Source organism: Saccopteryx leptura, chromosome 3 (genome assembly GCF_036850995.1).
Source record: "Saccopteryx leptura isolate mSacLep1 chromosome 3, mSacLep1_pri_phased_curated, whole genome shotgun sequence".
NCBI lineage: Eukaryota > Metazoa > Chordata > Mammalia > Chiroptera > Emballonuridae > Saccopteryx > Saccopteryx leptura.
In genome coordinates, this window is record NC_089505.1 from 339,974,723 (window position 1) to 339,987,828 (window position 13,106).

General features: G+C 43.8%; 1 pseudogene; it reads right to left on the reverse strand.

Annotated features, from left to right (window-relative positions):
* Window positions 1-6,119: 6,119 nt before the first annotated feature.
* Window positions 6,120-6,698, reverse strand: LOC136398573 (mitotic spindle assembly checkpoint protein MAD2A pseudogene; annotated as a pseudogene).
* Window positions 6,699-13,106: the final 6,408 nt, after the last annotated feature.

Here is a 13,106-nt window from a genome sequence, read left to right on the forward strand (position 1 = left end):
CCAGCCTCAGAAAAATACAAAAATAATAAATAAATAAATAAATAAATAAATAAATAAATAAAATGAAACAGCTCAGTTAGTTAGAGGATCATCGCAATATACTAAGGTTGTGGGTTTGATCCCCACTCAGGGCATACACAAGAATCAACCAATGAATATATAAATAAATGGAACAACAAATCAATGCTTCTCTCTGTCTTTTTCTCTCTCTCCCTCTTTTTCTCTCTCTCCCCCTTTCTCTCTCTTTGTCTCTTTCAAATCAATAAGTAAATTTGAAAAAAACAACAAAAACAATGTGGTAGTTTGTGAATTGTAAAGTGCCACATAAATGGGACTTTAGTAGGAACCCAACGATAGATATAAAACGGGGCTAGTTCTCTTTAATGGCTCTGTATCATGCTGTGTGCAGACAGGATGAACTCAGGATACTCAGAGAAGAGCCATCCTTAGGATCCTCTTGAGTAAGGCAGACAAATGGAGTCAGGTGCTCATGGCCATAGTCCCTCTCAGAAGTTTCAGAGAAAAGACATGTCAAGGAATAATTTCAACTTGTGATACTCAGTGGGAAAAGGTGTAGGAAGTATTAAAAAAAAAGACAAAAACCCCCACAACTATGTTATTACCTCTCAAATGGGCCTTCCTTTATTCTACCTTTGCTGCCATCATTCCTGGATCCCTGTCCTGGCCCAGGCAGACCTGGAAGTGTCATCTGGAAACTCTTTTGCCCCATCTGGCTCCTGTGATACAGAATTTTCTAGTGTTCATTGCCAGCCTTGCACTCTTCCTTTGCTCAGGGGCTGTATAGGCTCAGATGTTCCCCACATGCCAGCAGGATGGGTAAGCTTGTCACACTTGTCTCAGCAGAACACAGAGGCGACTAACGCTACCTGGGGAAGTGGAAGCGACTTCTCAAAGAAGCTAATTTTAGAGCTAATCCCGAAAGGCAAGGAGGTGTTGTCACAAGGTAAAGGGCTGGGAAGGAATCTCACTCCCAGTCGGCTCCCCATTTACCCCCCAGAGGGAAGAGCATATGCCTTTATCAAAGGCAAGAAAGAGCTTGCTGCACTGGGGAAATAGCAGGTGTTGACCTTGACTGGAGTGAGGGCTGTACCGGTGGGGAGGGAGCACTGGAGTCCTGGCCACGCCCCTCCCTCCAGAAACCCTAAGGACCCCACGAAATTGTAAAAGGCAACATGTTTCTGTCCCAGATAGAGTGTGATTTTGTTAGATGCTCTTTCAGCCAAACTCTGATAGAAGTTAAAGTTATTTTCAAGGTGAGCTGCTTGATCAGTCTCCTGAGGGGTTAGGGCGCTTCATTGTCCCCCATCTCTTTTAATTTCCGCTTGTAAGCCCTTCTTCTGTTTTTCTCTCTGGACACAGAGGGCTTTTTATGCAAATAAGACTAGTGGCCTGCTGTGACAGTCCAGAGTTGCCAGGGTCAGCGTTCAGATGACGGTTTCATTTTTGCTCTACTATGTCCAAGCTGGAAGCTGGAGTCAGCTACTCTCCCTGCCTCAGTTTCCACATTAGTTAAAGGGCTTTTGTGAGAATATAATTAGATTATGTAGGTGGGTGTCTCTGTCCCCAAATTCTGATTCCTTCCCAGTGATCCCTGTCTTGGTGAAAGGCACCAATAGTCACCCATTTACTAAAATCTGAAACCTGAGCATCATTCTTAACTAATCCCTCTTTCTAATTCCCATCAGCAGGTTCTGTCAATTTTACCCACAAAAATATGCCTTTCCTCTGTCTACTTCCATGTTCTTAGTCCCAGCTGACACCACCTCTCATTTGACTCCCATACTATTGCTACAGTCTCCCACCTGCTTTTCTTCTATTTATAACCTCCACAAGGTGGCCAGAACAATCCTTTAAAAGTGTTCATCAGAGCCCTGGCCGGTTGACTCAGTGGTAGAGCGTCAACCAGGCGTGTGGAAGTCCCAGGTTCGATTCCGGTCAGGGCACACAGGAGAAACGACCATCTGCCTCTCCCCCCTCTCTCACCTCCCCCTATTCCCCTCGCAGCCATGGCTGGATTGATCTGAGCACCTTGGTGGGGGCACTGAAGATGGCTCCATTGAACCTCTGCTTCAGGTGCTAAAAACAGTTCGGTTGCAAGCATGGCCCCAGTTGGGCAAAGCATCAGCCCCAGACAGGGGTTGCCAGGTAGATTCCGGTCGGGGCATATGCGGGAGTCTGTCATTGTATCTCCCCTCCTTCACTAAAAATAAACAAATAAATAAATAAATGAAAGTGTTAATTAGATAGTAACATGCCTCAGCTGAAATACTATTCCCCTGGCTTACCATATAACTTGTTCCTTATTGGCTGAAATGTCCCCTCTTTGAGTGGCCTTTTCTGTCCTCCTTGTCTAAAGTAGATCTTGCCTTGATTCTCTCTCACAACACTTTCCTCATAGACCCATCACAGCTTCTCATTACTTACTTAGTAGCTAGCTGTCTTAGGGCAGGCTCAGTAGAAATAGATCCTGAGACGAGGATTCAAGTGCTAGCGATTTATAAAGGAAATGCTCCCAGGGGAGATAGGTAAGGGAGTGGGGGAAGCGGGACAGGGGTGGGTGAGTAAGAAGTCAGGTAAGGATGAGATTTCAGATAAAGCCCCAGCCTCATGGTGATGCCAGAGGAGCTCTGCAGTGTAAATTCTGCCCCTCAGCTATCTCAACCTGAAGCAAATGAGCTGTGTGTTCATATTGCAATATATTCCTGCACCAGTCAGTCATTGGCTAAGGGCCACTGGGGGTGGAGTCAGCTTCCAAACACTTCGAACTCCAGATGCTCAAGGACAGGCTGCTGGAAATGGACAGGTGTGGGCATCACAGCAAACGGGCAGGGAGGCACAGAAATAGTGCAGGGAGCGGGACTACAATAGCACTGGTTCCACTTGCTCTTTACTTCATCCCACACTAGAAAAAAGCTCCTCCTCCCTACTCCCGCCTGGGCAGATACCTTCTCTTTTCATTCACTGTTAGCTCCCTAATGTCATTTGCATAGTACCTGCCATATTGCCAGCAGTCAATACCTTTTTTTTTTTTTGTATTTTTCTGAAGCTGGAAACGGGGAGAGACAGTCAGACAGACTCCCGCATGCGCCGGACCGGGATCCAGCCGGCACGCCCACCAGGGGTGACGCTCTGCCCACCAGGGGGCGATGCTCTGCCCCTACTGGGCATCGCTTTGCCGCGACTAGAGCCACTCTAGCACCTGGGGCAAAGGCCAAGCAAGGAGCCATCCCCAGCGCCCGGGCCATCTTTGCTCCAGTGGAGCCTTGGCTGCGGGAGGAGAAGAGAGAGACAGAGAGGAAGGAGGGGGGGTGGAGAAGCAAATGGGCGCTTCTCCTATGTGCCCTGGCCGGGAATCGGACCCGGGTCCCCCGCACGCCAGGCCGATGCTCTACCGCTGAGCCAACCGGCCAGGGCCTCAATACATTTTTTGATTGAATGAATAAAGCTCCTAGTGCAGTGTGAGGCATATAGGGAATGTTCAATAAATGTTATTGCTAACAACATGAGTCTTTTTCACCCTGCTCTTAGGTTTCCAATCAGAAGAGAGGCATATGACCTCAGAAACATGAGCTATTAAGAAAGAGAAAAAGCAGCTCTGGAAAGAGAGAGACTAGGTCTGGAGAAGACATCTGAGCTATTAATACATAGAAATTTCAAGTATAGTTGGAGGCAAGTAACAGGGGTGAGGTGGGGGACGGATAGGCCAGTCCTACAGTTAGAACAAGGAATGTCTAGCCACCGGACAACTGCCCAACTCAGCAAGTAGCAGCTGCAGGGTTCTAGGCAGCCCAGTCTCTGATCTGTGCGAGAAGGCAGGATCTCAAGGCCGCAGACAAACATGCTTGGATTCAGAACAAAGACTGGATCCTGGCAGAGCGTGTGAGTTCTGGGTACAGATAATACGGCAAAAGTCTAAGCCCATAGACTGTCTATTAAACAACTAAAAGGACAAGAAGCAATGGCACTTCCTGGTCACCCAAGCTATTGAAAGTTATATCTGTCAGAATTCCTGGTTACAAGGTAGGGTGACCAACTCATCTCAGGATACCCTTCAGTCCTGGGAAAAATTAAGATAGTTTGTAACCCTTTTGCAAAGAAGAGAAACTGTTACCAGTTGGGTTGCTTGGGGGACAGATTCAAGATAGAGATCAGATCAAAGTACCTTTGTCAGAGATGGTCTTGGGATCACCAGCTAAGGAAGGGAAAAGAGACAGAAGCAGGAATGGGTGCAGGAAAAGGATGGGCTAATATGTGGTCTCATTGTAGGCCTCGGCTAACCCCGCAGAAGGCTCTACCGTTGGGATGATCCTTCAGAGTTGCCCTGACTTTAGTGCTGCCAGATTTAGCAAATAAAAACACAGGATGACCAGTTAAATGTGAATTTCAGATAAACAAGAAATATTTTTTAATATAAATGTCTCAAAAAACACTTGCAACACACTTATACTGAATAAGTTTTATATTTTAAAATCTGAAATTATCTGAGCATTGTGCATTTTATGGGACAACCAGGTGGAGTAAGGGGCCAGCTTTTTCTACCCCCTCTTGACCAATGTCTAGATTCAGACTGTTCCAGTAAGGAGATGTGGTCTTGGGTAATGAGACTCCCTCAGTGAGGCAGTTGTGTTTGGGGGGGGGCTGACAGCTAGGACTGCCTGCCAGCAGCCCACTCAGCAGCTGAGAAAATAAATCCTTCAGACTTGAAAGGGAATTTGTAGAGCTCATCAAGTGTCTATTACAGAAACAGACTCTCAATAACTTATTTATTGGAATGTACTAGCAGGATATTTTGTTCACAGAATCAAAGAGAAGGCTGGGAAATTAGGCTCAGAAAATAGCCAGGAGAGCTGAGCCATGGGAAATACATGCCAAAGTCCCACCACAGGGACAATTTGAGTTGCTAATACATCTACCCCAACCTTTTCATCATCCAGTGGACTCAACGCAGCTCCCACCATATTGAGTAATGTCCCTGCAGAATTGTGTCAACCGGTTGAGATGACAAGTCCGGATGTGAGCATCTGATTGGCTAATTTGGGTCACATGTTCACCCTCCAGCTTCTGTAAGGACAGGAGGCTTTCTGCTTCCCGTTTAGTCTCACAAATGGTGATTCTCCTAAAAAATAAAAACAGTATATCAGGGCCAACATTAGGAGCTGGCAACATCTTTAAGAGCTCCTCAAAGTTTGAATTAGTCCCTTTCTACTGGTCCCAAGGAATATGATCATGAAATGTGGGAGACAAGACCATGTGGAATACAGAGGTCTGATTTTCTCAAATACAGCAACAGGTAACCCTAGAAACCCAGGAGCAGGAATGAGTAATTATGTAGACACTTTACCCAAACACTAATATGCCTTTCCAATGCAGAGGAAAGTGCCTCTCTTGTGTGGAATTTACTTTCTGTGGCTATAGGACCAGCCTTGCTGTATTTTATGTTATTTTTTAAAACATACACATTTAACTTTACTCATCATTGTCACTTAAAGCTTGATTTTATAAAACACAAAAAGACATTTTTAAGAGTTCTATATCTCCAGAATTTAAACAGTAGAAACAGCAATAGCTTTGTAAGTGTAAATCATATACATTAAAATAAAATAATTGGAGTTTTTTTTAATATAGAAACTATACAAATGATATAACTGGCAAAAGTACCTTATAGCAATATTCTGTTATTGTGGATTATCAGTTACTTTAGGATGTAAACAATGATTCCGAATATTCAGAATTCTTTTCGTGTCTTTCATATTTACCTATATTCTGAGTCAAGCTACTTGACCAAAAGGTCTGATGTAAGAAGGCATTCAGCTTTATCGCAAAAGCTTCTCCATCAATAGTAACCACCTTCAAAGAAACAGACCTCACAGTTCTGATGTAGTCTGCTGATTCCCTTTTGAACAGTGTGCAAAAAATTACATCAACCCTATGGAAAGCCAAACAGGTACCAAAAAATGGAACAATTATGCACAGTTCAGTAAAGTATAACGTTAAGTTTTCCCCATCTAAAAATTAATCAAAGAAATAAAACATGAACTATAGTTGACTTGGTTCCAGGAAATGCATTTGAGAATTAGACTATTGTTCTTGTCTCCTCTTTAATCTTGGACAGGAATTTTGTATGCTGCCATGCAGTTTACTTTGTGGATTTAGGAGCGAAAGAATGGAGATGGACTTGCTCAGAATTGGTAATGAACTGTGGTCCCTACTCTTCCCACTTTTCAGGTACAACCAAATCTTTGTAGATCAAATGAACAAGGAACTTCCAATAGTGGCAGAAATCTCACTGTAGCTGTGATCTGTCTGATCACTGAGCAGATTTCAATTTGGATAACTTTCTGAGACTTCTCTGGGTGTACTGTCATCTTTGGCTGTCTTGTCACACTCGGTATCAAACTGCCAACTTTCAAGGACCTCACCGCTTTCAATACTCGGGATGACTACACCGGTTTCTGAACTGAACACTTGTATAACCAATCTTTCAGTTGTTCCACCACATGATTTAGGTATTTCATGAGCTCAGGATCAGTAGTGACAAACAAGGTGAATCCATATTTCTGTACTTGGGTAAAGGTTTCAGATGGATAAATGCCACACTAATATAAAATGCTATTGATGTCAAATGAGAAGAGCTCTGCCCAAATCCTGGTGCTCTTGTGCAGGGTGATGCCCGTCATGGCCACACCCACCTCCTTGGTGTGAGGCCACACACACTTGGCCTGTGCACGGAGACCGCAAGGCTCGACCACTCCTTCAAATGAGAGATGATATCCATTCCATGTTTAAGAAATACAATATTCTTAGGTTTGTAGGCTGATATATAGTACATTAACAAAGAATATAGCCCTATAGGTAGCTCAGTGGGTTGGAACGTTGTCCCCATATACCAAGGTTATGAGTTCCATCCTCCATCAGGGCACATACATGAATCAACCAAAGAATGCATAAATAGGTAGAACAGCAAACTGATGCTTCTCTGTCTCTCCATTCCTCTCTCTAAACTCAAGAAATAAAAAAAGATTTTTAAAGGAATATAAAATTTTAATAGATGGGGCATTTTAGCCTGACAAGTAGTGGTGCAATGAATAGAGCATCAACCTGGGATGCTGAGGTCTCAGATTCAAACAGCGAGGTTTCCAGCTTGAGGGAGGGTTCATCTGGCTTGAGCACAGGATCGTCAACATGATCCCAAGGTTGCTGGCTTGAGTTCAAGATTGCTGGCTTAATTGAGGGATCATTGGCTCGGCTTGAGCTCCTCCCTCCTCCCCTCTGTTGAGGCACATATGAGAAGCAATCAGTGAAAACTAAAGTGACACATCTACTAGTCGATGCTTCTCATCTCTCTCCCTTCCTGTCTTGCTCTCACAATAAAAAAATTTCTTTACTAGATGGGACATTTTACAAATAAATAAATTTGGATGCAAAGGTGTATAGGAACTATTTCAGAATATGCCTTAATAGGTAGACAGTACTTGATGGGGTCACCAGGCTTTGCAGAACCTCAGTTCTACTGATTCACTAACTTCATTTTGTCTTTCTTTTTTATTTTTAATTGAATTTACTAGGGTGACACTGGTTAACATAATTATATAGTTTTCAGGTGCCCAATTCTACAACATATCTCTGTACAGTGCATTGTGTGTTCACCCTCCCCCCAAGTCAAGTCTTCATCCATCACCTTTTATTCTCCTATTTTTGTCTTTCTTCATCTATACATCCATCCTTATATCATCTTTGCATCCACCTAAACATCCATGCAACAAATGCTTATGGAACATCTAGTATATATCATGCTCTGGTACTGGGGATGCAGTAGTGAACAGAAGAGCCACGGTTATTACCTTGAATAGCTTACATGCCACTGGAGAGACAGCCATAAAACAAGTATACAGATTAATTTGCGACTTCTCATTTACAAAGAAGGAAAAAAAATTAAGAGGTTGAAATAAAAAGTAAAGAGGGGAGGGTAGAGAAGATAGCTTATTTTAGATAAACTGGTAGGGCCCTGGCCGGGTAGCTCAGTGAATAGAGCATCATCCCAGCACTCTGGCTTTGCTCCCTGGTCAGGGCATATACGAGAAGTAACCAATGAGTGTACAACTAAATGGGACAACTAAGTGGAACCACTAGTTGATGCTTCTCTCTCTCTCTCTTCTCCCTTCCCCTTCCTCTCTTTTTTAAATCAATGGGAAAAAAATTTTTTAAAATGCACAACTAACTAGATAGGGTGGGCCTAACCGGTGGTGGCACAGTACATTGAGTATTGGCCCAGGACACTGATGGCCCCAGTTCAAAACTCTGTAGTCACCAGTTTAAGCACAGGATTGCAAGCTTGAGCGCAGGGTCATTGAGATGAACCCAACATCCCTGGCTAGAGCCCAAAGTTTCCTGGCTAGAATCCCAAAGGTTACTGGCTTGAATCCAAGATCTCTGGCTTGAGTCCAAGGTTGCTGGAGCTAGCAAGGGGTCATTGGCTCAGTTTGAGGCCCCTGGTCAAGGCACGTATAAGAAGCAATCAATGAACAACTAAAGTGAAGCAACTGTACAAGTTGATGCAATCAGCTCTCTCCTCCCCCCCCTCTCTCCCTTCCTATCTCTCTTTCTCTAAAAAATCAATGAAAAAATAGTAGCTAACATTTATGATCATTTACTCTGTGCCAACCACCATACATGGGCTCAAGGCAAGATTTGGAAGCAGCCCAAGTGCCCATCAGTAGATGAGTAGATAAAAAGCTGTGGTACATTTATGGAATACTACTTAGCTATGAAAAGAAGGAAATTTTACCCTTTGCCACATCATAATGGACCTGGAGATCATTATGCTAAGAGAAATAAGCCGGTCAGAGAAAGACAAATACCATGAAAAAGGTGAAGGGATTAAGAAAACAAAACAAAACAAAACAAAAACCTCATAGACAGACAATATAGTGATAACCAGAGGGAAAGGGGTGGGAGGAGGTAGAAGAGGGTACGGGGGGGGGGGGTAAATGGTGATGGAAGGAGACTTGACTTTGGGTGGGAACACACAATACAATATACAGACAATGTATTATAGATTTGTTCCCCTAAAATCTATATATTTTATTAACCAATGTCACTCCAATAAATTGTAAAAAAGATGTAGGAGATGGCTTAACTTTACTTGAGTTTTAAGATAAAAAGTTTAGGTATCTAGACTTAAAGATTGTTGCTGTTGTTTTGCAAAATCAAACAATGAAATTAAAATTCATTATTTAGCCTGACCAGGTGGTGGCGCAGTGGATGGAGTTTCGGACTGGGATGTGGAGGACCCAGGTTCGGGACCCGTGGTCGCCAGCTTGAGCGCGGGCTCATCTGGTTTGAGCAAAGGCTCACCGGCTTGGACCCAGGGTCGCTGGTTCGAGCAAGGGGTTACTCGGTCTGCTGTAGTCCCACGGTCAGGGCACATGTGGGAAGGCGATCAATGAACAACTAAGGCGTCTCAACGTGCAACAAAATACTAATGATTGATGCTTCTCATCTCTCTTCGTTCCTGTCTGTCTGTCCCTATCTATCTCTCTGACTCTGAAAAAAAAAAAAAAGAATTCATTATTTAAAGGGAAGTATGGATGGCTGTCTAGCTTCAATATTAAATACATTAAAGACTCGGGAATGTTTTTCCAAGGAAAAGATACTTCATGTGCTTCTCTGCTACTCTTAGATTATCTAACCCAGCTGTGTCAGCATGTCAAACAGTAGGGAGTGTTCATGCAGCCATCATGTTTGACACTGTGTGAAATGTATTAAACACACCTGGTTCCTGACCTCACCTGCCACCTTACCTAATTAAGATTCTAACAGAAAATTTAAAAAAAAAAAATATTTTTATTAATTGATTTTTTAGAGAAGGTAAGATAGAGAGAGAGAAACATTGATTTGTTGTTCCACTTATTTGTGCATTCATTGTTGATTCCTGTATGTGCCCTGACTGGGGATCTAACCTGTTATCTTGAAGAACGGGGACACACTCCAACCAACGGAGCCACCGAGCCAGAGTGCTAAGAGAAAATTCTGATAGGAACCTTGCAATGACTAAACCGGAAGCACAGTAACGGTATTTGAACACATAGCCTGCTCCTGCGTAGGCTGCTTCCTAACGAAAGCTAGCTCTACTAATCATGAACTTTCAGGGTCCATCAGTTGGCTACCTCTCTTTCCCCTCAAGCCCCAGTCTTCCACTAAAACCAGTACCATACCCTGCCTCCTGCCAAGGGAACCTATTGTTCCCTTACCCACCATTCTCTGTTTTTGAGTTGCTGCAGAAATCGTTTTTTTTTTATCTGATTTCTTTTTCTTTTCTTTTTTTTTTTTCTGAAGCTGGAAACGGGGAGAGACAGCCAGACAGACTCCCGCATGCGCCCGACCGGGATCCACCCGGCACGCCCACCAGGGGCGACGCTCTGCCCACCAGGGGGCGATGCTCTGCCCATCCTGGGCGTCACTCTGCCGCTACCAGAGCCACTCCAGCGCCCGGGGCAGAGGCCAAGGAGCCATCCCCAGCGCCCGGGCCATCCCCGCTCCAATGGAGCCTCCGCTGCGGGAGGGGAAGAGGGAGACAGAGAGGAAGGAGGGGCGGGGGTGGAGAAGCAAATGGGCGCCTCTCCCATGTGCCCCGGCAGGGAATCGAACCTGGGTCCCCCCGCACGCCAGGCCGACGCTCCACCGCTGAGCCAACTGGCCAGGGCCCAGAAATCGTTTTTGATGTTCATGAAACATCAAATATTTTCACTTTGCCTTCTGTTCTCTACTTTTAGCTGTCTTTGGAAAATCATACATTCCTTCAACCTTTTATTGATAATTCTAAGATATAATACCCTTTGCTGTGACCTCTCTCTTGAGCTCCAAGTTCTCATTTCCCATGGTTTAATAAACATTTCTAAGTACATATAGGGTTATTATTAAACTTTATATGTAATAGCAGCCCCCCAACCTACTCTACTTTTTACTGTCTCTATACCCTTTAGCTATTCTATGCTTATCCTATGTATAATGTACTCCCCATTCAACAAAGCCCCAGAACAGAAATTTCTTTTCTTCATGTCTTCTCTCATCTTTAATGAGTCACTAAATTCTAACGTGAAATTATGCTTTTCCATTTATTTCCATGGCTACCACACTCCTTCAGACCATTATCTGCTTATGCTTGGAGTAACCCAATCCAATGGCCTTCAGGTTTTTCTCCTCCAATCCAGTGGAAGAAACCATGCCAAACGGCCCTTTATGACACAGTGTTTTAGGAAATACCCAAATTGGAGATACATCTCTTTTCCTGATCACTTCTCATTTTGATCTGATCATCAAGAGTCAAAAGTGATCTGCCTGACCAGGCGGTGGCACAGTGGATAGAGCGTCGGACTGGGATGCGGAAGACCCAGGTTCGAGACCCCGAGGTACCCAGCTTGAGCGAGGGCTCATCTGGTTTGAGCAAAAGCTCACCAGCTTGAGCCCAACGTCGCTGGCTCAAGCAAGGGGTTACTTGGTCTGCTGAAGGCCCGTGGTCAAGGCACATATGGGAGAGCAATCAATGAACAACTAAGGTGTCGCAACGAAAAACTGATGATTGATGCTTCTCATCTCTCTCCGTTCCTGTCTGTCCCTATCTATCCCTCTCTCTGACTCTCGCTCTGTCTCTGAAAAAATAAATAAAAATTTAAAAAAAAAAAAAAAAAAAAAAAAAAAAAAAAGAGTCAAAAGTGATCCAAGTTTCACAATCCTTTTTTTTTTTTCCTATTAAGTGCTGAGGCTAAACCTTTAGATTTTACCCACAGGGTTTTCAGTGTTCTATCTGAAGGTAGAAACTTTTATTGTCTGAGTTTTAAGCAGGCATTATTTGCTCATGATTTGCACCAAAGTGGTTGGTCCTGGGACCTTGCAGCAAATTTTCTGAGTACAGGCATCCTTGGGTTATGACAGTCTTGACATGTGATGTTTCAAGTTTACAACACTCCCAGAAAAACGTAAAAAAAAATTGAGATGTGAATGTTTTGGCTGTTATGGATGCCTTGCAATGCTATAGGCAGATTTTGGAAGAGAAGAAGTCATCAACCTTCCAAACTAGCCTGGAACAATTCTTTAAGAAGGTAGAGAGGCCTGTAACAGATCCTGTACCCTCTCCATCAGCTGCTTCTCGAGATGAAACACCTGTGGTACAGGTAGGATCATCTCCAGCATCTCCTGCATGTTCCTTAGGCATCCTGATTCACCTGACCCAGCATCTCCAACACCTTCTGCAGGTTCTCCTGCCTCTTCAGCTTCCTCCTCCCAATAGGTCACTCTCTCCCACCTTGCAATGCCCCTTCCAGGGTGCAAGCCAACCACAGGAATAAAGGTAAGGGATTTTTTTTAATACTCATTTTTTTTCTGTTACTACTGTGCAATATTATATTTATGTCCTTTTCCTTTCTCTGTGGCTTAGTTGTGATTTTTTTTACAACTGTGTTAGGATAGGTAAAGTGACTTAGGCTAGACTGTGTTTCGACTTACAACAAAACTTGGGTTATGTCATTGTCATAGGAACAGAACTGTGTTGTAACCCAAGGACCCCCTATATTCCATCAGAGAGAAGAGAGAGATGTTTTTGACCTTTGTATTTCTTTCCCTGGAGCAAAGAGTTGGGCCCTTGACGAAGTTTAACTGTGACCTTTGTCTACTGCAGTTATAATCTCTACACTTAAAATTCCATTATAATTTTCCTGTGCACAAGAATTTTGCCCTAAAGAGAGGCCGCAGGCTGAACATACTTTCTTCCGTAGGCTGTAATATGGAAAGCGGGGGAAAGAGTTCAGTGAAGAAACCTGACAAATGCTACTTCAGCCTGGTGGTCAGTGTCAACATCAACAGTCAAAAATCACGTTTGTAGCCCAGGATGGGTGGCTCGGTTAGTTAGAGCATCGCCTTGATGCGCCAGAGTTGAGGATTTGATCCCCGGTCAGGGCATATGCGAGAATCAACCAATGAATGCATGAATAAGTAGAACAACAAATTGATGACTCCCTTGTCTCTCCCTCTCTGTCTCAAATCAATAAAAGACAGAGTCCAAAGACCATTCACAGAGGCCCCTGAGGCAT